The sequence below is a fragment of the Nilaparvata lugens genome, chromosome 4, assembly GCF_014356525.2.
Source record: "Nilaparvata lugens isolate BPH chromosome 4, ASM1435652v1, whole genome shotgun sequence".
Lineage (NCBI taxonomy): Eukaryota > Metazoa > Arthropoda > Insecta > Hemiptera > Delphacidae > Nilaparvata > Nilaparvata lugens.
This window is the reverse complement of record NC_052507.1, coordinates 68,990,752-69,018,437: the sequence shown is the minus strand read 5'-3', so window position 1 is coordinate 69,018,437 and position 27,686 is coordinate 68,990,752. Positions and strand designations below refer to the sequence as shown.

At 35.7% G+C, this 27,686-nt stretch overlaps 1 protein-coding gene across 1 annotated transcript in view; it reads left to right on the top strand.

The window, feature by feature from the left end:
• The first annotated feature begins 599 nt into the window (after positions 1-599).
• The window catches only part of LOC111052467 (leucine zipper putative tumor suppressor 2 homolog), an 84,655-nt gene continuing 57,568 nt past the window's right edge, over positions 600-27,686 (top strand). The window contains exon 1 of the mRNA XM_039427081.1: positions 600-891. The gene's annotated coding sequence lies outside the window, so the exon portion shown is untranslated. The remainder of the gene's footprint in view (positions 892-27,686) is intronic.

The following is a 27,686-nucleotide window of genomic DNA, read 5'->3' as shown; positions in this document are numbered from 1 at the left end:
GGTGAAGGAAGCCCAGTTTGGCGGCTTGTCAAACTAAACAGCGCAAGATAAAGTATGTTTGTAAATGGGCCACATTCTATTTGTCGCTGCAATTAAAACTGGAATTACATCGACACATTGTGTTCGGTAGACCCAAATTGGCATCAACAGATTTTATTGCCTCGGCTGAGTTGGGAAAATGGTTTAAAGCAGTAAAAGGTTTTGCATGTGATGACTGCGCCTCGTGTTCTTTACAAGTCGTGTCGTCGCTTTTCTTTTAAGCAAACATCCCGCTTTAATTAAGAACTTAGAACACAGATGTCGGCTGAAAGAAGAGCAACAAAATGAATGGTCAGTGTCCTCGAAAAGATTGTTGTGTCGATAAGGAGGTGCTTTCCGGGAAGGATGAGATAAGATAAAATTTAATAAAACTGGTGCGCCGGCGCGAGAGAAACAAAATTAATGCTCCGAATGGGTTGTTCAAATCAAACTTAGACCGTTATTAAAATCGGAACGAGAAGAAATGTTTGGGCCGACATTTATGGTAATGAGCGCCGCGCGCCGTGTGGGGTGTGACGGTCGGTGGCGGGAACTTTAGTTGCAGGTGTGACCGCGTGGCGCGCTTCGACCGTTTTTGCCGAATCTGTTGCCGCGCCACTACCTGTTGCTGTGAGTTGCTGTTGAATGTGGAGTCTGGAGTGTGGAAACTGCATCTTGTTTCTCCTGCCGCTTCAACTCAACTTCTTCCAAACTCCAAACATCAGTTGGTGGATTGACCGTGGTGTGTGCTCGTTTGCCTGTTCGTTCCTGTCAGTTGAATCGTAGTAAACCGTCGCGTCCTATATCACCATCATAGAGGATTGTATCTTACCTGAAAATAAGTAGTGCTTTCACAACATTGGTTTCTTGCAGGTGAGGTGTTTGTTTGTTTATATTATGTTTGGGAATAGGTAATGCATGTTTATTTAGTATTTCGAAAATAAGTCAACTAGTTATCAATCTATTACGGTTCGTTGATTACTATAGAATTTATTTAAGCTTATCTTCCTTCACTTTGTTCAACCAATCTTTGCGCTCACTTAATTTCTTATCAATACATTTTGAAATATAACTTGTCCATTTTTTACAAAACACAGGTATTCATATTTTCACTCTTATTTCTTCTAATTATCATTGACATAATGAGAATTCTGCATAACATTCTACATTGCCTTACACTTTTCTGATGTAGCTGAAAGATGAACATAATTTCAACTAATTTTCACTTTTTTTCTTTTAATTAGATCAAATTTATCTAGGTTTGTCGATAAGAACTAGAATTATTATGTTAGCTTCTTCTCAGAGATAAATATTTGTTTGTTATTATTCCAAGTTTGCTCGAGAAAATCGCAACTGGAACATTCTATGAATGTAGGATTGTTTGTTCTTCATAACATACATCCGGGTACTGTCGAACAAATGACTTGTTTACTATTAATGTTTGTGATAATGAATACCATTCTTTCATTCTCATGTTACTCAAAATAATTCGACTTTGTTTCATTCGTATGTCACTTGAAGGAATTAAAAATAATGGTCAATATGTTTTGTACTACAAACCAAAATGAGAATAAGATTTTACGCTGATAATAGTATAATATGCTAGGCTGGTGAAGATAAAGAATGTTGAATTTTCAATCAACTCTCCCAAATAATTAATCTAGTTAACACTTCTAGTGAACTGTTGAACCAAACACACGAAGAATTCAGTTATTCATACAATTTTCCCTTTCTTATGAATGGATAGGATTTTTAAATAGATGTTTATTTGCTCTGTGATTGTTTAATAATGTTTTCCGATATACAATATGAAGCTAAGGGTTTTACTTTCCAAAAGACAAGTGATGCGAAGAAGAGTTATAGGGGTGAACTATTTGATTGGCGTTCTCCACCACCTTCGCGTTATCTCCACCTTTGGTTTCACCTCATAAAAGCATCGGTGATGACAAATGTTACCCACAACTTCACCCTGATTTAAACTGCAAGACCCTTTCCCGGGAAATCTCTTTCCTCTGTTGTACAAAAAGTAAGTACTGTACCGTTTTCGTGAACATGCAAAGATTGAATGAGAACTTGAATTCTGGGATGCTGAAGAAATAGTTTTCGGTCACAGATCATAAACAATAGAAGTGGATTAGTTATTTAGCAAACACACTGTATGTGTGTATCCGGATCTGATCTGTCTATGGATAACCTATATTTCGATTGCATTATTCATGGGGGTATAGAGGTAATGGAGGCGAACGGCTGTGATAGGAGATAGTAGAGAGAGACAGGGTTATTGAGAGCGAGGGTAAAGTGAGTCAGTTAAAGCGAGAGGGCATGCGAATCTGTATTATAGTCGATAAAAGTTGTTTTGGCGGTCATCGTTCATGTTGCCCATTAACCTACTGACTTCATCATTTCTTATGTTATAGCTCCGTCTCTTTCCCACCCACCCTGTCCTATTCCTTCAATATTCAATCCAATAATATATTGTGCAATTAAAGGAACAATATCTGAACCAAGGCTAACAGTACTGGTATCGAGCTCTCCTCTTGTTTTAACCTATATCCTTTGTACTAGATTGCAATATTGCAGGCTATCAATATTTTGCTTCAGATCAAGCATCAGCGCAAAAACTCCTCAACTGGATGTGAAACTTTACTCTCATAAGATAACAAAACTAATAAATAGAACTATTATATTATACTATGAAATAAAAAGTGTGAAACCGAACAAAAGAAGAGAAGGAGCTTATTTCTTAGTAGAAGCGTGTTAGTCGAATGTTATTTATCAACTCATAACTCATAATTTTAATTAGTCATAAATGTTATTCATTGATACCATGGAGTAACGATGCTGATTGGTTATTCTATGCTCATACTTATAATGGAGTTTAAACCTTACCTTATACCTTATACGCGGGTTTTTACTGCCTTCCGGCCGTTTCCCGCACTCAACAAGCCATCTGCCTCTATCTCTCCATACGTCTTGTTGGATGCCCCTGCATCTGGAGTTTAAACCTCCCTTCAAAAGTGTAGGTTTACATTTGATTTAAAATATGAATTATTATGGAAAATATAAAAATCCAAACTATTTAAAAATAATTACGAATAAATATAAACACACAAATGCACCAAAGTTTATATTTTGAATAAACTATTTTGAGTCGTATTGTACCCTCGACCAGAGAAATTAGAATTATTAAAGATACAATTCAGTAAAAATATGAACTTCACTTGAGTCACTAGCGTCATTAAATGAACGACCACGTTTCGACACCACTCAAATAATAAAACGTCAACTGATCTATTGGATATGGAATTTTATAGGTCAAGCTGATTGATGGTTTAGATTTCTAATTGAAGATTTAACACAATTAGTATTTTTAAAGTAGGAGTTTCTGCCACAAGCGCACATCTTACTGTGTTCCAAAAATATTATCCAACTCGACGTTTTTCAGAATGCCTTAATCATCTTCTCAGATGAAACCTGTGGTCTGGATGTATTTAAGCTATGAAGAAGCTTAGGCTAAGAAGAAATGTAGGATATGAAGAAGCTATAATAATGATGGAGCCAGAATTGCATGTCGATTCGATTGGTATCGACAGTTGAGGGCCTGATGACCTTGATTTTGATCCTCTCATTACCGTGCGAACCCCAACCGACGATTACTGCCCATTACACGATCCACTGCCTTCTTTATCGTTTGTTCAAGGCTCCACTCTCATACTTGCTACTAATTTGTTGCCAAATCGATGGTGATTGGATAGCTAACTGGAATCAACGTAGTTCACCCTCTTCTCCCAGTCTCTCAATCACTTAAATAGGTCAGTGTTATTTCTGTCTTCCTTTAGATGATCAATCCATCAATAATAAAATTAATGTTTTCAATAGCTTTAGTGTTTGAGAAAATTTGATCGACTTTAAAATGATGATATTACTAATAAAAAATACTAATATTTAATTTGACATGGAGTATTATTATTATCCTCTTTGATTTTATGTAGGTATGTTGAATTCTGTGTTTAAACCACTTGAAATTTTACCGACAAAAGATATGTCCTATTCTGAGTTGGATAAATGAGATGAACGTTTTTCCTGTATCAGCTGTTTATCCTGAAACGAATTTTGACGTCAATGTATACGAACTTTGAAGTGATTGCTTTTCTTGCTTGAAGCAGCGATTGAACCGGAGTCGGTGCGCTGAACGAAACCAACAATAAATAGGTGGACGAGGCAAGGGTTGGAGTGGTCGGGTAATGGACCAAGGTGGAAAGGTGAAAAAAGGAAAAGTTATGAACGCGTAAAATGCTGTGGCGATGACAATCATAACCGTGGGAAAAAGGCGCACGTGCAGAAAAAGGATAGATAAGAGAGTGGACAAGGATGAAGGCAGGTTCGGTAGTGCCCGATGATTGGAGTGAGAGAGAAGACTCTTCTAGCCGGACCGGTTCTTCGGTGTCTTGGAGCTTTCCGCCCCAACCCCCTAAAACATGAAAATGCAGGTAAACACGGAAATCAATTATCTCTGTAACCATTGATCAGAAACAGTTCTATTATATGCCATTCGATTCGTTACATTATGGACTACAATATTGGTTATATTCATTTTTCCAATGGAATTGACAGTTTTCTTGATAAAATAATATATATGTAAAAATTTTGGGGGTTTGCGATTTGATTTTTTTGTTTTCTTCGATTAACTTCGAAACAAGTAGTTTTAAAGGAAAATGAGGCAAATAATTAATGTAGCCACTCTCATTGCAAATCCATTGATGTATATTGTTATGTATTTGCGATTCGATTTGACGCCGTGGAAGGGGAAACAGTCGACGCGGAACAGCGCGGCTGACTCTCTTAGCCATAGTAAACAGCAAACTGGAAATCAATTATCTCTGTAACCATTGATCGGAAAAAATCCATCATATGTCATTCGATTCGTTACATTATGGACTAAAATATTAGTCGTATTAATTTCCTCAATAAATCAAACAGTTTCCTCGATAAAATAATATATATGTAAAAATTTAGGGGTTTTTCGATTTGATTTTTGTTTTCTCCGATTAACTTCGAAGCAAATAATCTAAAGAAAATTAGACAAAAAATTGATGTAGCTACATTCATTGCGAATCCATTGATGTATATTGTTATTTATTTGCGATTCGATTTGACGCTGTGGAAGGGGAAACAGTCGACGCGGTACGGCGTGGCTGACTCTCTTCACCATAGCAGAGAAAACTCCTATAATTGTAATTCTGTGTAGTAAACATTAAAAAACAGTAGTAGGCCTACTGCTTTCTAAGTTGCATCTTATTCACACTATGGCGCTCGAAACAATCAATTTTGTCTATTGTTTTGACATGCGATGAAACTAATTTTTCACATTTTAATTCTCTAAATTCTCAAAAATCATTTTGTTGTTATATATGTGCTAAATCATGCATTCTATGACAGACAAAGATATTGTTTGCAACCGATAAAATATTATATACTATTACATAATATAATACATATTTAAAATATGTGTGTATGATCATAATTCTATGCTAAAATTTATTATAAGTTATGAATGTCAAAAACTGAGATAAATAATAGATTACAATAGTGTTAACAGTGGCAATTTCCTGAAAAATCATAGCGTGCAGTGTTTGATGTTTTCTTCAGTTAATATTCTCCAAGCCAGCTTGATAATATACCTTTAGTTGAGCCAAATATATATGACGGCTGAGGCATAAAAAAATTTATACATTGGGCTTGTTGAGTTGAAACTTTCTATGATTCTCTCTGTAAAGTAGCTTATCTTCCGTTCTTACTAGCTGAATCTACATTATTTAGACAGTCCAATATGAAAATTCAGTAGATTCTAAAGATGAAAGCCATGCAAACATTCAAATTAAGGAAGAGTAAGCATGCATAAAAGGTAGGAAAATCATGAAAGTGTTCCACATTTAACCACAAAGTACCCTACCGTATAAGATTAATTGAAAGATGATTCATCATCTTCTATTATTTTTGTTAACATATCGATTTTTCACCTCCACTCACATCTTGTCATTCATTACACAAGGTTGGCAGAAGCTTTTCTTTATGTCGATTAATGTTGATTGAAATTGATTTTGATTAGGGCACCAAAAGAATAGATCATTTTGTTTGAAGCATTCAAATTAATTCTATTGAACATGATTTGTTATGACTTTGCATTCACAGATTAAGTTGGGTGAAGCTATTTGAAAAATGTACCTGATTATCAATTTCATGGTTTTTATACCATTCTAGTTCATTGTGATCATTGAAGGGTTGAAGTGATGAGTTAGTTCAAGTGAATTCTAGTACGCAAGTATATTGTGCTTATAATGGGCTCTTCTTTATTTTCTATCGATGTTTTGCTCCAGTAGAGAAAATCTAAAATGTTGGTTTTACATTTTATAAGCTTTAAAAATAATATAAATTAACGATAATATAAATTTGATAAGTCCAGTATTAAATTAATCGATGTTGATTTTCATTGTATGAAATGAAATGAAATGAAAAAATTCTTTATTAGGCGGAGTTAGGACTTAGGTAGAGAGTAAGTCCTCTCTACCACTCAACCTATCGCTTTGTATCAATGTTTCTTGCACTGTTTGCAATTCATCACTCTTCTCTCAAGAATTAGTTTTTTATAAATTTCATGATCTGAAAATTGAAATTAAAATGCTATTTGGATGACGTTCACATTCCACTGGTTTTTTTACAATAATTGTTACGTTGAAGAGTGAGGCAATTCAATCCATTTGGAAGTAAAAGGAAATCACAGTGCGATTTGAACAGTGGATAGTAACTTTGAAATTCAGTTGCTCAATTCATTTCGGCTTGATACTATCATTTGTAATTATAGTTTATCAGAAATATGCATTGTATATAATGTTTATATTTCAGTTTTTTTAATCTTCTATCACAGTCTCGCTTTCATTCGTAAACATGATAATCCTAAATATGTTGATTACCTTAAAGCTTACCTTAGCTTATCTTACGACGAACAATGTACAATACAAACAATTTTCATTAAATTACTATTATGATGATCATTGGAATTTCTGCCTGTGATTGAGAAAAAGTCATTTCATGAACCTTAAAATTCATACCTAGAAAAAGTTGCATTATTACTAGAAATTTTGTTATTTTTACTATTTATTACAGGTACTGTACATTGATTTTTGTGATTATAGAGATCAACTACTTTATTCTGAATCAGGATAAGGATAAATAGGGAAATTGTGAGATGGGGATAACATCCATAGTTACATAGCATCAATTTGAAAGCTCTGATAATAATGATTTGAACGGAACTGCGAATCTGGCTTGGTAATTGCCTCTTCATGTTCAGTGAGAATAGAAAGCTTCAGAGTAATTCGTTCTCACTATATGTGATATAATATTGGTAATATTTGGTATCATTTGTTAATATTTTAACCGAATGTGCAACAAATTAATCTACTTTCAGCTTGAAAATTTTCAACTTATCAGGAGTACAGTGTTATCATATAGTATGTCAGGTAGGCCCACCCTTTTATTTTTTTGTTCACGTGATCCGATGATATTCATTCCATTATCAAGTGTTTAAGTCATAAAGAGTGATGAAACAAGATAAAACACAAGAAAAGCTATGAAAAGAAATTTTGAATCTTCATTTTTCACAAAATAAAGAAGGAGTCGGACACATAATATATCATGAAACTTCGTTGAAAAACATCAATATCTGAAACTAGAGTTATCAAATTGTGTTACCCCTGACTCGTATGGAGAAGGCACACTTCAAATTGATATAATAAATTCTGTGAGCAAACAACGAAATCCTGATTTTTATCATGAGCATGATTAAATCAAGAAAATTGTAATATTTTTTTAGAGTATTGAAAAGTGAAAATCTATATACAGCGCATGTCAAAACAATAGACAGAATTAATTGTTTCGAGGCCATAGTGTAAATGAGATGCAATGTAGACAGCAGTATTATTCTGTTTACTATGGTGAAGGGAGTCAGCCGCGTCGGCTGTTTCCCCTTCCACAGCGTGAACTTGAATCACAAATACATAACAATATACATCAATGGATTCACAATAAATGTGGCTACAATAATTATTCATCACATTGTTCTTTAAAATTACTTGCTTCGAAGTTAATCGGAGAAAACAAAAAATCAAATCGAAAAACCCCTATATTTTTACATTATATTATTTTATCAAGGAAACTGTTCGATTTATTGAGGGAATGAATCCGTATAATATCGTAGTCCCTAATTTAACGAATCGAATGACGTATGATAGATTTTTTCCCGATTAATGGTTACAGAGATAATTGATTTCCAGTTTGCTGTTTACTATGGCTAAGAGAGTCAGCCGCGCCGTTCCGCGTCGACTGTTTCCCCTTCCACGGCGTCAAATCGAATCGCAAATACATAACAATATACATCAATGGATTCACAATAAATGTGGCTACAATAATTATCATCACATTGTTCTTTAAAATTACTTGCTTCGAAGTTAATCGGAGAAAACAAAAAATCAAATCGAAAACCCCAAAATTTTTACATATACAGGGTGTTTCAGAAGTAGTGTCGAGAATTTTAGGGTATTGTACCTGGATGCTAGGAGACTACAAATGTCATATTTGAAGTGTCCAAAACTCAGCGGTTATCCTTATAGCTGCCATTTTGTTTTTTTCACTTAAAAATTTTTATCTCAAGAACGAAATGTTGTATTGATCTGAAATTTGGCATGAATATTCATGCTATAAAGACTCAACTATAAAAAATAAAAAAAAATTTTTCGTTGAAATTTTTCAAAATGGCGGCCATTTTAAATTTTTGATGGCGAATATCTCGAAAACCGTCCATTTTACAGAAAATTTACAAGAGACAAAAAAGTTAGCAATTTTTTTCACGATTCCAATGATACCTAATTTATTAAGATTGGTCGAAGAATAACAGAGAAATTAATTTTTTCGTACTGCATGCATGACCACTTTTCACCATTTAAAGATCAATATTAATTTTTTAATTCCAGATGTATTTAAGATGAAGCTTTGAAACTCGGTATGGCTCCATATGGGCAAACAGATGATTTTACAATGGTTTTCAGATGATAATGTTTGTCTTGTAAAAGTATTGTTGTTTCATTAAAAGTAAAGAACCAGATGTAGTGCTTCCTATTTCTTAGTCTCACGTTTCCTAGGTCTTATTTCTATCTTAAATTTCCAGTTTCAATATTTTCTTACGTTGCTTCTACACAAATATTTAATTATTGTAATGGAATTTAGTTCGCTGGAGTACACCGATATTCACTTCATGTATGGAGCAGCTCTTGGCAATGCGACCGAAGCAAGAAGAATGTATGCAGCTGCATTTCCAAACCGCCGTCTCCCTTCCGACAAGGTGTTCACAAGAACTCACAATCGGCTGAGAGAAGTTGGTTCATTTGAACGGAACAGGGTAATTGCTGGTAGGCCTCGAGCAGTTCGAAATGTTGCTTTTGAAGAGGAAGTATTGCAGAAATTCGATTTCAATCCTAGAACGAGTACGAGAGCAGTTGCAAAGCAAATCAATTCAAGTGCTTCTTCTGTGTGGCGTGTACTAAACAAGGAAAGACTTCACCCCTTCCGCTTTCAAAAAGTTCACTCATTGGTTGAACGCGACTATGAGCCAAGAGTAAACTGTGCCCGTTGGTTTCTTCAGCAAGACATTATCCAACCAAATTTTCTAGAAAATGTGTTATTTACCGATGAGTCCAGCTTTACAAGAGAAGGAATCTTCAACTCTCGCAACAGTCACGTCTGGGCCTTAGACAATCCTCATGAGGTCAAAGTGCGTGGTTATCAGCATAGATTTTCGCTGAATGTTTGGACGGGTATCTTAGGTAATCGCGTGATTGGACCATACATTCTTCCTAATCGTCTGAATTCTCCCACGTACATTACTTTTTTAAGAGACATACTACCAGAACTTTTGGAAGATGTGCCTCTTGCAAACAGATATAATATTTGGTTTCAACATGATGGTGCCCCTGCTCATTTCGGAAATGTTGTTACGGACTTTCTGAACATGACCTATCGTCAGCGGTGGATTGGGCGGGGTGGACCAGTACCGTGGCCCGCACGTTCACCTGACCTCAACCCTTTAGATTTTTTTTTCTGGGGCCATATGAAAGACCTTGTTTACAGCACGCCAGTAGAAAACGAAGAAGACCTTGTGGCAAGAGTGGTTGCTGCAGCAGGTGCCATTCAAGATGATGAAAATGCTTTTATAGCAGTTCGACGGTCCATGATTGAAAGGTGCAGACTGTGTAATCAAGTTGAAGGACGGCATTTTGAGCAATTGCTGCATTAGTATCAGTGAACCGATTTGAGTGAAATTAATATTTTTCAATGTAAAATAAAATTTGGAGGAAAGTTATTCATACAATTTTCCCTTTCTTATGAATGGATAGGATTTTTAAATAGATGTTTATTTGCTCTGTGATTGTTTAATAATGTTTTCCGATATACAATATGAAGCTAAGGGTTTTACTTTCCAAAAGACAAGTGATGCGAAGAAGAGTTATAGGGGTGAACTATTTGATTGGCGTTCTCCACCACCTTCGCGTTATCTCCACCTTTGGTTTCACCTCATAAAAGCATCGGTGATGACAAATGTTACCCACAACTTCACCCTGATTTAAACTGCAAGACCCTTTCCCGGGAAATCTCTTTCCTCTGTTGTACAAAAAGTAAGTACTGTACCGTTTTCGTGAACATGCAAAGATTGAATGAGAACTTGAATTCTGGGATGCTGAAGAAATAGTTTTCGGTCACAGATCATAAACAATAGAAGTGGATTAGTTATTTAGCAAACACACTGTATGTGTGTATCCGGATCTGATCTGTCTATGGATAACCTATATTTCGATTGCATTATTCATGGGGGTATAGAGGTAATGGAGGCGAACGGCTGTGATAGGAGATAGTAGAGAGAGACAGGGTTATTGAGAGCGAGGGTAAAGTGAGTCAGTTAAAGCGAGAGGGCATGCGAATCTGTATTATAGTCGATAAAAGTTGTTTTGGCGGTCATCGTTCATGTTGCCCATTAACCTACTGACTTCATCATTTCTTATGTTATAGCTCCGTCTCTTTCCCACCCACCCTGTCCTATTCCTTCAATATTCAATCCAATAATATATTGTGCAATTAAAGGAACAATATCTGAACCAAGGCTAACAGTACTGGTATCGAGCTCTCCTCTTGTTTTAACCTATATCCTTTGTACTAGATTGCAATATTGCAGGCTATCAATATTTTGCTTCAGATCAAGCATCAGCGCAAAAACTCCTCAACTGGATGTGAAACTTTACTCTCATAAGATAACAAAACTAATAAATAGAACTATTATATTATACTATGAAATAAAAAGTGTGAAACCGAACAAAAGAAGAGAAGTATTTCTTAGTAGAAGCGTGTTAGTCAAATTTTTTTTTATCAACTCATAATTTTAATTAGGTAGCCTACTCATAAATGTTATTTATTGATACCATGGAGTAAGGATGCTGATTGGTTATTCTAGGCTCATACTTACAATGGAGTTTAAACCTTACCTTATACCTTATACGCGGGTTTTTACTGCCTTCCCGGCCGTTTCCCGCACTCAACAAGCCATCTGCCTCTATCTCTCCATACGTCTTGTTGGATGCCCCTGCATCTGGAGTTTAAACCTCCCCTCAAAAGTGTAGGTTGACAATTGATTTAAAATATCAATTATTATGGAAAATATAAAAATCCAAACTATTTAAAAATAATTACGAATAAATATAAACACACAAATGCACCGATGTCTATATTTTGAATAAACTCGTCTGGTCGTGTTGTACCCTCGACCAGAGAAATTAGAAAAATTAGAATTATTCAAGATACAATTCAGTAAAAAATATGAACTTCATTTGAGTCACTAGCGTCAATAGTTGAACGACCACGTCTCGACACCACTCAACTAATAAAACGTCAACTGGTCTATTGGATATGGAATTTTATAGGTCAAGCTGATTGATGGAGTAGATTCCCAATTGAAGATTTAACACAATTAGTATTTTTAAAGTAGGAGTTTCTGCCACAAGCGCACATCTTACTGTGTTCCAAAAATATTATCCAACTCGACGTTTTTCAGAATGCCTTAATCATCTTCTCAGATGAAACCTGTGGTCTGGATGTATTTAAGCTATGAAGAAGCTTAGGCTAAGAAGAAATGTAGGATATGAAGAAGCTATAATAATGATGGAGCCAGAATTGCATGTCGATTCGATTGGTATCGACAGTTGAGGGCCTGATGACCTTGATTTTGATCCTCTCATTACCGTGCGAACCCCAACCGACGATTACTGCCCATTACACGATCCACTGCCTTCTTTATCGTTTGTTCAAGGCTCCACTCTCATACTTGCTACTAATTTGTTGCCAAATCGATGGTGATTGGATAGCTAACTGGAATCAACGTAGTTCACCCTCTTCTCCCAGTCTCTCAATCACTTAAATAGGTCAGTGTTATTTCTGTCTTCCTTTAGATGATCAATCCATCAATAATAAAATTAATGTTTTCAATAGCTTTAGTGTTTGAGAAAATTTGATCGACTTTAAAATGATGATATTACTAATAAAAAATACTAATATTTAATTTGACATGGAGTATTATTATTATCCTCTTTGATTTTATGTAGGTATGTTGAATTCTGTGTTTTAAACCACTTGAAATTTTACCGACAAAAGATATGTCCTATTCTGAGTTGGATAAATGAGATGAACGTTTTTCCTGTATCAGCCTGTTTATCCTGAAACGAATTTTGACGTCAATGTATACGAACTTTGAAGTGATTGCTTTTCTTGCTTGAAGCAGCGATTGAACCGGAGTCGGTGCGCTGAACGAAACCAACCAATAAATAGGTGGACGAGGCAAGGGTTGGAGTGGTCGGGTAATGGACCAAGGTGGAAAGGTGAAAAAAGGAAAAGTTATGAACGCGTAAAATGCTGTGGCGATGACAATCATAACCGTGGGAAAAAGGCGCACGTGCAGAAAAAGGATAGATAAGAGAGTGGACAAGGATGAAGGCAGGTTCGGTAGTGCCCGATGATTGGAGTGAGAGAGAAGACTCTTCTAGCCGGACCGGTTCTTCGGTGTCTTGTAAAGATCCGACCGACAGTCAGAAACATACGATACCGCGAAAACATCTTTCTCCCTCTCTCATTTGAATATACATTCACGGTCGAGTCCTACCTATACTCATAATATATATAGAATCGCGTTACCTATAACGCTGGCCGCTCACCGACAAACCAGAATCCGTTGCTGCCTCTTCATTTCTGTCTTTTTCCTTTTCCTTCACCGATCACGGTTCTGTTCGTCCCCACGTTCTATTCGGAGTCTATAAATAAAAAGTACCTGTCTGCCCGTTTATCTCAGCTAAACTCTGACCTCATTTCCGTTTCGACGTCAAGTGGAAAATCCGAGTGCTTACTTCCAGACGGGATCCCAGGGCCAGGAATGTTGTCTACTAACACCCACACACATTCGTGCTGTACAACAACTCTCTTCACAATTACATTATTAACCCGACAAACTTGACTATTTTTCACATCTTACTGTAAAATTATTGAATTGTCACTTGTTTTTGGCTCCGTGTACTTTCGATGGAGCAGCACTGTTATGGAGCAACCTTTTCCAACTAAATTGGAATGATAATGATCACGGTATTTAGATGAAAACGGTAGGAGTCACGAAATGCGTGCGCAGTAGCCAGCCAGCTAGATTGCGTCATCGCCACCAACCTAGGTTTTTAACACCTTTTGGCAATTTATAAAACTTTTTTGTTGAAAACAAATGATTGGTTATAAAATGACGTCAGCTCCACCAGAAATTCAGCACAAACATGCTCGTGACACCTACCGTCTTCTTCTATATACCGTGATGATGATGACGTTCCTCGATGTATAAGACTTGTGAATAAAGTTCAAACCTGGTTAACCACAAATTTAATTGGAGATTGATTCCATTAGTAATAATATAAGTTAGTGCTGGAATGGTTCCTGTGATCTGTCGTGTTAGCTGCTGTACAGCTAGAAAAATGGTCAAGTTCCAGTTACAGGCTAGTCCAAACCGCCAGTGAACTATACCATCTTCTAGCATTATCCAGGCCTAAATATAGAATAAAATCAAGAAAAACAGTTTAAACAAAAAATGAAAACTGTGATTCAATAAGAATATCATAGCAGATGAATATTCGCCCACTAAACTTATGTTATTAATTCATGTTGGGAAATCAATATTACTGTATTAAAATAGAACATGTGAAAATGGGTTGTACGGTTATACTAGTAATAATCTCAAAGTGGAATCGATTACTGATTATTTTTGTTTTCACCAATTATTGTCAGCCAAATAAGGAAACATGCCATAAATGGCGATACTGCAAGGTCAGCGAGCTATTTAATCATTGTTTGCAACCTGATTTGAACGTTCAATTTTGATGAGTTCTTCAGTGGCATGAAAGACCAATAAGAACTTAAGCCTAATTAAAAACTTGAAACATGTAGTCATCTAGCGTATTCATGGCCTTGACAATAATGTAAGCAAATCATCGCTAGAATATTATTCCAATTATGAGCTTGATATGATTGCAAGTGAGGGAAATTTTAAGATGAAATTTAATTTATAAACATTTTATTTTTTTTATTTATTTCTTTTATTGTGCAAAATACTACAATCATAATATAATTATGACATTGGAGGAAAAAAATAGGCTGAGCCTGTACTATTTCTCTCCAAAAATTTTGATAAAACGTTAATGTTGTCCAAAATTTTAAGGTTATGATATCACACACTGCTTCTTCACTTGATTTTTGATCCAGGAATAATATTTAAAGATTTTGAATTTTGAAGGTTGACATAATACTTCAAATGAATCACAGTGAATAAAAACCTTTAGAAATGTTACACTAACTTGAAAAATTTGAATACAAAATCACAAACCAATAATTCAATAGTGAGCATATTGAACCTACTTCATTTCTTGAATAAAACTCCGTTGAGCTCAGTGTGAGGTTCTCACTTGAACACTTTCTCTTGAAAATTGAAGTTCTCTGTTGGACCACTGTCTGTACTCATATTGCCGTCTTGTGATCTAGGATGTTTTTTTTTCTAGAATTATTACTCTTTGATAAAGTCAAACACCACAAGGAGACATTACAGACGTCGTGAATGCAAATAAGTGTAAGGGAGGGATGTTTTTTTTTTCAATTGTTTAAGAAATTTCTTTTATCAAATATGAAATGAAGCATAGTTACCAATTAAATTTGTTTCAAATTTAGAATATTTTCATTCGCATCATATAGAGCCCTGAGAGCTTGCAATCAATGTCCATCACACAGCTGTTTCGAGAAATAAATTTATTAATAAATTTCGATAAAACTGATTATACCATCAACTTTTCTTGGCACAAGTACCGTAATGTTACCAACCTTGATGCCTAATAGTGTTGCATAGTGCTGTCTAATGACTGCACTAATCTTCGAATCAATGGTGGGCTTGCTTATTACAAAGAGTGTATCAATTTAACTCAGCTCTTGTAATTCACCTCTCGTTAATGCTTTCTTGTCCGTTGATATTCCATTAACTATGTTTGAAAATGTTTGATTATCGTGTAACGGTTTGCGAATCTTCAAAATAATTATTCCATCAAATAGCTAGCAGACCATTGTAATTTTTCTTGTATCTTCAACCGCAGTCATTAGCGACCACCGGGAAGGGTTACTGATGTACTTGGGTAGCAAGCCAACAAATTGCAAGATGACTTTAGTATCTTAATTTTAGGAGAATCACGCCGGATATTCGACTAAAGTCAAATTATTTATTGGAAGACTGTAATTTTTTGTAAATATCATAAGAACATGTATTATAGGCTCATTTAGACCTAGTAAAATAAATTCGGTAGATAAACAGTTTTGGATCTATTCTGTTGATTCTCTATCAAACATGGCTTTGATTTTGTGCTTGAGTGAATGAAATGAAAGACACCATTTTATCTAATCTAAACATGAATAATCCACTTGAATTCCAAGTCTACTGTTAGAAGTCAGTATTGTCTGGATCATTCACTGCATTGCCGTACGTTCTTTGTTGGCGATTTTCTGTTTTTTTTTTAATTGTATTTATTTTCAAAATAACAGCGATAATTCTGCTTGATCAGAAGAATATTCTGGTGCCCATGTGGAGGAGGGGCGACCGCGTCCTTGAAATTCGTAAGAGAATTCAAAACAGTTCTTTTGGGGGGGCGAGTTTTCTCATAAGAAGGTTACTAAATTAGCTGAATTCAGCTTGAGCTTCAATTTTCCAACATTTTCCTTGAGCAGTATCTTGGTTTTCTTAATCTCCAACATTTTCCTTGAGCAGTGACTTGATTTTATATTTTTCCAACCTTTTCCTTGTGCAGTGTCTTGATTTTCTAATTTTCCAACATTTTCCTTCAGCAGTGTCTTGATTTTCTCATTTTCCAACATTCTCCTTAAACAGTATCTTCATTTTCTCTTCTCACTCTTCAACATTTTCCTTGAGCAGTGACTCGATTTTCTAACATTTTCCTTGAGCAGTGTCTTGATTTTCTTATTTTCGAACATTTTCCTTCAGCAGTGTCTTGATTTTCTAATTTTCAATCATTATCATTGAGCAATATCTTGATTTTCTAATTTTCCAACATACTCCTTGAGCAATATCTTGATTTTCTCATTTTCCATCATTTTCCTTGAGCAATGACTTGATTTTCTTATTCTCCAACATTTTCCTTGAGCCAGTGTCTTGATTTTCTCATTCTCCAACATTTTCGTTGAGCAGCGTCTTGCTTGATCTTCTAATTTTCCTTGAGCAGTAGCTGCCCATCAAACTTGATTTCGACCGTGGTCGAGGATTTGTTTTTGCTACGTGATGAATGCCTCGTGTGAGGATGGATGCCGTTGGTGGCGGCGTGGTGGCTTCAATAAGAAAAACGCAATGAGCGCTGCTTAATTCAGTCACGCACTCACCTCTCTGTGTTGTGTCTTCGGGTTCGGTCTGCAGTGAACTGTAATTTGTTTGAACTGTATCTGTGTGAGTGTGTGCGAGTGAGATGGACTTTTGTACGTGCAATTCAGGTGAAAGAGAGAGACAGTCTGATGAGTGGGTAAAAGAGAGGGATAGGTGGACGCAACGACAATGGGTGTTGTTGATGGTTACTTGTAGGCAGACTTTTGATAGCATGCTCAGGACTCGGGACGACTATTTTCTACCTAATGATATATTTGATTTATCTCATTCATCTGTCTATCTGCCAGGTCTGGCGCCAGATTATCTCCCACTGCCTTTGGAAAATTTGAATTTATTACTCTTTTCTTGTGTGTGATTTTTCGCTTTAATAACAGTGCAAAAGTATGAATTAGAATCACCATATAGTAGTTATTTGTATATCTAGAGTGAAAAGTACTGTTTTTTCTCCCTGAGGGGAAAGTTTCAAGCCCGAGGCGAAGCCGAGGGCAACAATTTTCCTGAGAGAGAAAAACATTTTTCACTCGTGATTTACACAACATTTTTCCTCCACCTACATTTTTATAAAAACTGCAAATAAAATAAATTTTAAAAACGTACTTGACCAAACAATGTGTTACAACATAATCTGAAAAGTAAACAGAAACAGCTAGCTTGTAATCACAGTTCTCCGCCGACAGCGCTATGCGTTATCATCTGTCGGCAAAAGTTGTAACAACAATGGCCGCCACAACTACAGCTATGATGAAGTTCCCGTTTCAAATTTGATTAATGAGGAATATTCGTTGGTTGGTATTTTGTATAACATGGAATAAATAATTATAATTATTTTTAGTATAGTGATATGAAGTTTGTATTGACTTCATAATGACCAATAGAGAAAAGTTGAAAAGGTGGAAAGAATATTATTGTCATCTCCTCAATGAAGAATTTCCAATTGAGACACTGCAATCTGAACTGCCGACAATGGGGCCAATTCCGTCCATTTCAGAGGAGGAGGTAAGGGTGGCTCTCCATGAAATGGCCACAAACAAAGCTGTGGGGCCAGATGAGATCCCAGTGGAAGTGTGGAAAATGCTGAATGACACAGGGGTGAAATTTATTACTGGGGTCTTCAATGCGGTGCTCAGTGAAGGAATTCCAGATGAATGGAGGAGAAGCTACATTGTACCATTCTATAAGAACAAAGGTGACGTTCGTTTGTGTAAAAATTTCAGAGCAGTGAAACTCATCTCTCATACATTTAAAATTTGGGAAAGAGTGATGAACAGACGCCTGCTGGGAGTAACATCGGTGACAGAAAATCAATGTGGCTTTGTTAGTGGTAGGTCCACTACTGATGCAGTGCACTCTGTCAGAATCCTTATGGAAAAACACAGAGAAAATAAAGCAGACTTGCATTTAGTGTTCATTGACCTAGAGAAGGCATTTGATAGAGTGCCAAGAGATTTAATCTGGCAAGCATTGAGAGCACAAGGAGTCCCAGAGTACTATGTAAACGTGGTAAGAGATATGTATCATGGAGCTAAAACAAAGGTCAGGAGCCCGGCTGGAATTGGTGAGGAGTTTAGTGTGGAAGTTGGGGTTCATCAAGGTTCAGCCCTGAGCCCACTCCTCTTCAACCTTGTCATGGACTACCTCACTAGAGAAATTCAGCATCCACCACCTTGGGACATTCTTTATGCGGATGACATTGTTCTCATAAGAAAAACGCCAGAAGAATTACAACAGTCTCTTGATCTGTGGCGTAACAGCCTGGAAGCAGCTGGCCTAAGAATTAGCAGAGAGAAGACGGTCTATATGCACTGCAGCTTTGGTGACAATGATGATCAGGCGCAGGCACACATACAATTGCAAGGTACTCCACTCCCAATAGTTACTCAATGCAAATATTTAGGCTCCATAATCAGCCATGATGGAAGCATAGATGCTGACATCTCAAGCCGAATAAACACAGGTTGGATTAAATGGAGAGAGCTAACTGGGGTACTTTGCGACAAAAGAATGCCTGTGCCCATCAAGGGAAAAGTGTATAAAGCTGCAGTGCGACCAGCAATGCTATATGGAAGTGAGTGTTGGCCCCTGAAAAAACAGCAAGAAGATAGACTCCATTCCGCTGAAATGAAAATGCTGAGATGGGCAGGGGGTGTGACTAGACTGGACCACATTCGGAACACACATGTTCGGGGCAGTTTCCGGGTGGCACCAGTCTATGAGAAGATAATGGAAGGAAGGTTGCGCTGGTATGGACATGTAAATAGACGTTCACCCAATCACATGACAAGGAAGGTACTTGATATGGAGACACAGCCGAGGGGCAGAGGCAGACCCCGTCTCACATGGCTAGGTTTAGTTCATAGAAATATGAAGCAGTTGGACCTGACAAATCAGACGACCCAGGATCGTTCGAACTGGAGACTGAGATCAAGGAGAGCCGACCCCAAATAATGGGAAAAAGGCAAGGAGGAAGAGAGATATGAAGTTTGTAATAAATTTAGCATCCAAACATAAATTTCATATATTGATCAAATGTCTGGTTGAGGTATTGAACTTAGTTGGTTTAATGACTACTCTATATGCTTCCTCATCTAAGCTTAGACCTTCTAACCTATTTCAAATGTCATCATCATCATCATCGTCATTCAAGGATTAGACTCTGTTGGTCTGTTCCGGCATCCATTTCTTCATCGGTCGTCCGACGCCTCTTCTCCCATCGGGTTTGAAAGCAACTTGTCTAGGGGAGTAAACCTTAAAAAAATCCTGCAAGTTCAGATGCAGTGAGGTGGCAGTCCCACCACTGAACTCAACCTGCGCAGCGTTCGTACCGCGGCCAGGGGATTAAACAATTACTGGCAAGCATCAAAATATAGCCTCGGATCGGGACCGGAATTTAAGGACAAATATTTCAAATGTACGTTTTTAAAATAGAAATGGCTCCCATGTTATTTAAATGGAGTTACTTTTACGCTCTAGGGAGTTTTCCTGTTTTTTTCCTCCCGAGAGCGAAAAAGTGACACTTAAGTACTATGTTCCAGGGAGTAAAGTAAGCACTTTAGACAGGAGGTGGAGGAAAAATACTTTAGCTGCCTAATTAATTGAGAACAAAATAAATGAAATAAAACTGGGAAAAATTTGTTTCCAAATAATTTTAGATCAGATTATCAGATGAGATGACTATACTTCTGTATAGATCTGCCAGAGTTGTTCTTTTTTATTTACTTTACTTGCCCTACCTACTACCATAGGTAAGGAAAGTCTGCTTTCCAAAAAAATGCAAAGTAATCCAATTTCAAGTTTTCTATAAGTTTCAAGGTCCCCTATGTTCAAAAACATGATTTTATTTAGTTTGTATGGGATGTGTGCCATGCTATTCACATAAGTTCTGTGTGTGGATTCAGTAGTAGATCTCCCACCTCTTCTGCGAGAAGATGCAAATGTGCAGAAATGAAAGTTGACAGACGAAATGTATGTTAAGATCCATGAACTTAACTTGCAACATTCTAAGATAAACAATAGATCTGGACTCTATTATTGACCACCACGTGACTTATGATGACAGGATCTTTAAATGAGTCTGTAAACGTAATAAGAGATTTTCGAAACAATACTTTATATCTACGATTCAAAAGAAGTTAAATCAATCCACAGTTTGAGAAAATTGCATATTGATTGAATTATTTAATTTGAAATATTGTTGACTTTCGTTACAGCTGAAACCTAAAGCATTTTAAATTGGATATATGAAAATGATTTATAATGTTGATCTGGAATAATTATGAATGATGTTGTATTTACTGGAATTTTTAGATGGATAAACGAAATCGACCACAAGATATTACCAATAAACTCAACTTGCGAATCTCAAGTAGACATTAGATCGGGACTATTTTGAAGATGATTTTATCCTATACTATTAAACGAGCAATTTCTGTTCATATGTTTAGATGTTTGGATGTTCATATGTTTGTATTTCACCAGATCTTGAAAACGGCTCTAACGATTCTCACGAAATTCAGAACATAGTAGGTTTATAATATAAAAATTCGATTGCACTAGGTCTCATCCCTGGGAAAATTCGCTGAGAGACACTGAAAGGATAATTATTATTCATCCTTGGAAAACAGCTGATAATAATTAATTCTTCGTATATTGATGATGGAGGTGAGTGAGCGAGCTCATGTGTGTGGGACTGTGTCAAAATTATGACTCAGATATTGAACTTTTGTAATCATTCAATCAGGTACTTAGTGCCGGTTGCAAAAAAGCCGGGCTATTTTCAATCCTGATTAATTCCAGTAGATCCATCTTTTTGAAATGGTCTTCTCTGATTTGGTTCACGTGAAATTAATGAGGATTGAAATTTAACCGGCTTTTGTGCAACCGGGCCTTTGTGAGGGAAATTTTTGCATTCCTCTGGGAATTAAACTCAATTTACTGTGATTAGATAGAACATTTCTGTATGAATGTTATTATAATTTCTTCTTTCGTAATAAATGTTTTATGCTTTTGTACTCTAGAGCGATGCTCGGTCCCCGATATTACTTGCAATAAATCCAAGGATTTTCGTTGGGCTTCAAATAAACTTGTGTTCCGAAAGTATTGGCACTATCTTAAAACCCTATAAAACTGTGATTTATAATCCATAGATAGATCTATCATCCTACGTGTCCTTTATGTCATGAAAAACGTGCACATCATCCAATAATCACACTAATTATTCTTCGGTCATCGGACGGTTCTATAGCTTTTCCGTCCTTGCTTTCTAACTTCTATAGTCTCCAAATGTCCACTGCAGCGCAATAACTCGAGTGCATTGCAGAGTCTATAATTATGTTATCGGCTGGTGTCAGCGAAAGCCATAAACATCGAAGCTAGCATGGGATGCCGCTACGCGTTCAGAGATCGAGTTCAGCCTGTTGGAGGTTGGAGGTCTGTGGAGGCGCGCTGAGGTGGAGAGGTGTGGTGACAAAGGGGTGGGTGCAAGGGGGCAGGGAGCTGGTTAAGCACTCTGCAAACTGCTTACAGGGAGACCCCCACACGTAGTGGCCTCTTGTACAATCGTGCTGCTATCTCACTGTATACTGGTGGCATATAGATGTATGTGGAGCAGCCAGCCACCAGCCAAGTCGGCTTATCACTATAGGGGCGCTCCTGCTAATGTTATAACTTAACAACTAGCATAATTTCAGCGGAATCATTTGAAAGGTCAATGTCGAAATTCGCGGCTAAAATTACAATCTTAGTTACTTTTCTGTTCTGAAAATGAATCTCCACGTGATTCGATACAAGACGTAGTTTTTAGAAAGAGATAAATTGTACAATTATACTGTACTTATAAATTTCAAATCCCAAGATTAACAATCCAATTCATAAGTTAACAGTCTATCTATCTATGTTAATAAGCTAAGTGAGGGTTGAAGAAGAATTTTCATCGTGGAATATCTGAATACTCTGGAAAACAATTTTCATATTCATACTAATGCTATCGATTAGTTGAATGGATAATTGATTTTATTCGAAAATGTTTCTTTTAAATTATTATTGATTATTTATTTATAACAAGATGAATGAATTGTATTCATGTCTGAAATAAAAATTCTATTCAAATTTTCATGTGAACATTCCAATCAGATGAAATTAAATGAATGATTGATTGTAGATATAATAATATTGTTCCAAGCTAATGTGACATTTCCAACCTTGAAGCAATTTGAAATTATGAATATTCAAATTTCATTATCATACGATTCTCGAGTAATGGACTTAGTTGTAAGCACTAATATAATCTCCATTCAGATTGGCTCAGATTGGTATTGAATACCAGCTAATCAGCACACTGTTTATTCAAAATGGAGGATAGCACAGATACAATTCTTGGCTCTCATTGGCTAAGCACTCTATGTAATCCTGGGTTGCCATCGCTAGGAAGAAGTACTACCAGTTATACAACCTTCTCATTCTACTGGATAGTTATGAAAATTATGAAATGATGGGTAGTATATTCTATGTTTTTTTTAAAAATCATCAAATCTTCATCCAATATAATTATACTGTATCTTATCCAAACTCGAAACTAGTGAGGAGCAAATTTCCCACACTAATCTTCTCAAGATAGTTTAACGTCCTCAAACTCTTCAATGTGTTGCACTTTTTCTAGTTGATTAACTACTATCCAATTAAGATAAGCTGATCTTCAACATCAAGTCATGTACATATATAAATGAAGCATTGAAAATAATCAGTTAATCTTCAAGGTAGGTTCAGTTAGCCTTGAAATTTCTACTACGATTAAGGAATGCGGTAGCAGAGTATAGAATCGAACACATTTAACTCATTCACTACCTTAACTCACTAGTTAAGGAAATAATTAATTACTTGCAGAAAACTTTTTCAATGCAATGGGAGCTCAGATCAATTGGACTGCTAAATTTTCGAGCGAAGTGGAAGTGGATTGTTGTAGTAGACTGTTGAGCATGAGAATTATACGAATCGAAATAGAGTTATTGAATTCCTTTCTAAGTTTTCGTTGACTTCTGTCTCTCCGTTATGATGATGTTAATAAAAACATACTCACCTATTTGACATAGTTCACATTTTTCAGGCTGTGCAAAGGCTAAAAATAAACTTTTTACTGGTGATATTTTTCAAAATTTTTCAATTTGTATACTATCAAGCTATCAAAAGTTTTTTCAGGAAAACATTTTTTCCGATCATTACTTTTCGAGATTTGAGCGCCTGAAGTTTATTGAATTAAAAAGACTAAGAAATTGTCAAAAAACACAGATTTATTGATACTTAGAAAGACCGGTTTCGGTTATTACACCATTGTAAATCTCTGATAAACTCAGTAAATCAATAAATCTGTGGTTTTTTTTGACAATTTCTTAGTATTTTCCATTCAATATGAATAATTACCACAATATAAACTTCTCAACTACACAAAAAGCTTAAAGTTTAAATTTTTGGGACTGAACATTTCAAATTCGGTTAGAAATAAATCCATGAGATTCAGAGGATAGATTCTTCATGGTATTGTTGATATAGTAAAATTTAAAACAAAAAAAATGTAAAACAAAAATTTTCTGAAAATATCAATTTTTGAGAAAGTTATTAAATTTACCAAAAATTATCAAAAATAACTCAACTAAAAGTTATTTTTAGTAAATTGAATAACTTTCTCAAAAATTGATATTTTCAGAAAATGTTCGTTTTACTATATCAACAATACCATGAAGAATCTATCCTTTAAATCTCATGGATTTATCTCTTACCGAATTTGAAATGTTCTGTCCCAAAAATTTAAACTTTAGGCGCTCATATCTCAAAAAGTAATGATCGGAAAAAAAATGTTTCCTCTTCTTCTTCTTCTTTCCATGATTAGGCGTACACACCTGTTCCGGTTTCAAAGGATATAACTATTTATTTCACCATCTTTTCAGAGGTCTGCCAATATCCCTTCTACCGTAGGGTCTATATTTCATGACAGCCTTTGGTATCCTAGTATCTGGCATTCGTTCCACATGGTTTTTCCAGTTCAATCTGTTTATTTCAAGTTGTGCAGCTAATGATGATATTCCTAACTCATTTCTAATGCCATCATTGCGGAATCTGTCTAACTTTGTGCAGCCTTTCACACTTCGAAGAAAACGCATCTCTGTAGCTTGAACTAGAGAAAAAAATGTTTTCCTGAGAAAACTTTTTCATTTTGATAGCTTGATAGAATACAAATAGAAAAACTTTGAAAAATATCACCAGTAAAAAGTTTATTTTTAGCCTTTGCACAGCCTTAACATACCGAGTAGTGTGTAACGACCACATCTCAGTGAACATTATATAAAATATGTGACTCAATAATAAAAGGTTCTAGGATCTACAATTCACCCATTCAACGGTAAAAATATGTTCGTATCTGATAATAGGAGAACGTGACTAGTCGAGGTTTCTCGTGAGAAAAAGTTGGATATGACAAGGAAGCTATTACGCTAAGTCTTTTCAAGCAGAGTCGTTCAAACAACACTATAAAACACAATACGAAGGTGAGAATTGAAGTGCCATTATTTTTGTTCGCAGCGAGAGCTGCATAGCATAGTTGTCCACATGGCGTGGTCGGGTGGTTGAAAATTTGAATTTTCACCCCTCAAATCCACGGTTTTCCCTAATAAATCGAAAAGTACACGTCAGAAAATGAAGTTTAATGGCTAAAAAGAAAGCTAATTGAAACTGGAAAAAAATCAGCTTTTTTTGCGGCTATTGGGAAAATAGTTACAGTTCATCATAGATGGCGCTGTCACTGACAACTCTCATTTTTCACTCTTTGCCCCCAATTTTCTCAGAAATGGCAATTTGTACACAAAAAATTGTAAGGACCTTTTTTTTAAATATTTAAATTTGCTTCAATTTGAGACCAGTTAGAGGTCTCTAACATTCTTCAAAGGAAAGTTATGACCAAAAAAAAAATTTTTTTTTTTGGCCGGAAGAAAATGGCCTGTGGAAAGCGAGGGAAATTTCCGAACTGAAAATCCAAATAGCAGGTGCTTAAACATATAATTTCACATACTCACACAAATTTTGATGTACTTGCTAAGTACACTTTTTGATCCAGACAATTTTATGTAATTCGAAACGTGCATTTTTTCAACGAATGTTACAGTTTTCCAGAGAAAATAAGAGTGGGAAATATATTCAGTATACAATAAAATTACACATATGTTTGCCGCCATTTCCACGAGTTTTCCGAATCTTTTTTTCCCCGTGTAGGACCCGCGTATCTTATAACATGGCCATTTTTAGCCCTAAATTAAATTTTAATTGCTCCAATTTTGTCCATAACTGGTGTTATAAGAAATACTATCAGAGGAAGCTTGAAACTAGAATCTTTAATACCAACTGAAGATGCTTGCTTACAAAATTTTAAGCGAACATATTTACAGGTTCAAACGAACTAGAACCTACCCGATGGGGTTGGGAAATGAAAAACTCTTTACTGCTTCCAATTCCAATGGAAAAAGCTGCAGCTCCTGATGAACTACTGAGAACTTTATTTTGCAATTGTGAGACAGGATGTGGATCCAGATGCGGGTGTAGAAAGGGAGGTGTACACTGTTCACCAGCTTGCTTAAAATGCAGAGAATTTGGTTTTTTTTGTTTCACTTTTCGATATTTACGGTTTCAGGTGCTATACTACTAACTTTGTGCAGCCTTTCACACTTCGAAGAAAACGCATCTCTGCAGCTTGAACTAGAGAAAAAAATGTTTTCCTGAGAAAACTTTTTCATTTAGATAGCTTGATAGTATTATACAAATAGAAAAACTTTGAAAAATATCACCAGTAAAAAGTTTAATTTAGCCTTTGTACAGCCTTAACTTACCGAGTAGTGTGTAACGACCACATCTCAGTGAACATTATATAAAATATGTGACTCAATAATAAAAGGTTCTACAATTCACCCATTCAACGGTAAAAATATGTTGGTATCTGATAATAGGAGAACGTGACTAGTCGAGGTTTCTCGTGAGAAAAAGTTGGATATGACAAGGAAGCTATTACGCTAAGTAAATCTTTTCAAGCAGAGTCGTTCAAACAACACTATAAAACCGAATACGAAGGTGAGAATTGAAGTGCCATTATTTTTGTTCGCAGCGAGAGCTGCATAGTTGTCCACATGGCGTGGTCGGGTGGTCGTAAATGTAAGGACGCATAGTCTCACTTCACCTGCACTAACAAACCACAAATGGTTCCAATCTCTTGAAAAACCCTCACCCACGTAGAACTGATTGTTATCAATTCACTCTAAAATGATTATTGTGATGCATATGGCTTTGATGAGCCAATTCGTTTTGAACTTCTAAATCAATCAGCAACTCTGAAATATCTCGTTGTTATGTTGTTACTTTGAGATTGAAACGATTTAACATGTTATTGTCTTTTTTCTAAGGCTATTTTTGAATATAGATGAAAATATCAATTTGAGTACCGTACCCTTTTTAAAATTATTTTGTCAAGTCTTGATAATGGCATTATATAGTCGAAACATGTCGTTACAAAATAATTTTATAAAGGGTACTCAGATTTATATTTTTATCTATAACATGTTATTGCTCTTTTTTCCACTTGTAGCAAGAAATTCCTGTCTGATCCGACTTTTCGGTTGCATTTATGTTTATGTAGCCGAAAATTTAATTCTAATATAAAAAATACTCTCACAAAATGAAGTCCTCATATCAAGTAATTAAGTTATTACATGTATCTTATACTAAAAATTTTCTGAGATTATCTGTATCTCTTCCTCAAACTGTTACATTGTGAGAATTTTTTTGCGCACTATTTTAAATTTTGAGAGAAGTAGTAGAAGATAGAGAATGCTCGAAAATGAAGAGGAAAGATATGTAAATGGCAAGGAAGAGAGGGGGTAGCATTACAAGATGAATATTGTATTTTTCCAACATTAATAGCATCAAGTTTTTTTATATAATTTCTCCTGTCGAATTTTTATCCCTTTTCCAGTCCCGTACAATAAAAATAGAATATCCTGCATTATATCCATGCTATCAAGACAATTATTGCGTCAATATTGTCATCTGCTTTCCAAATGAGTTTACTCCTATTTTATCCTGTTGA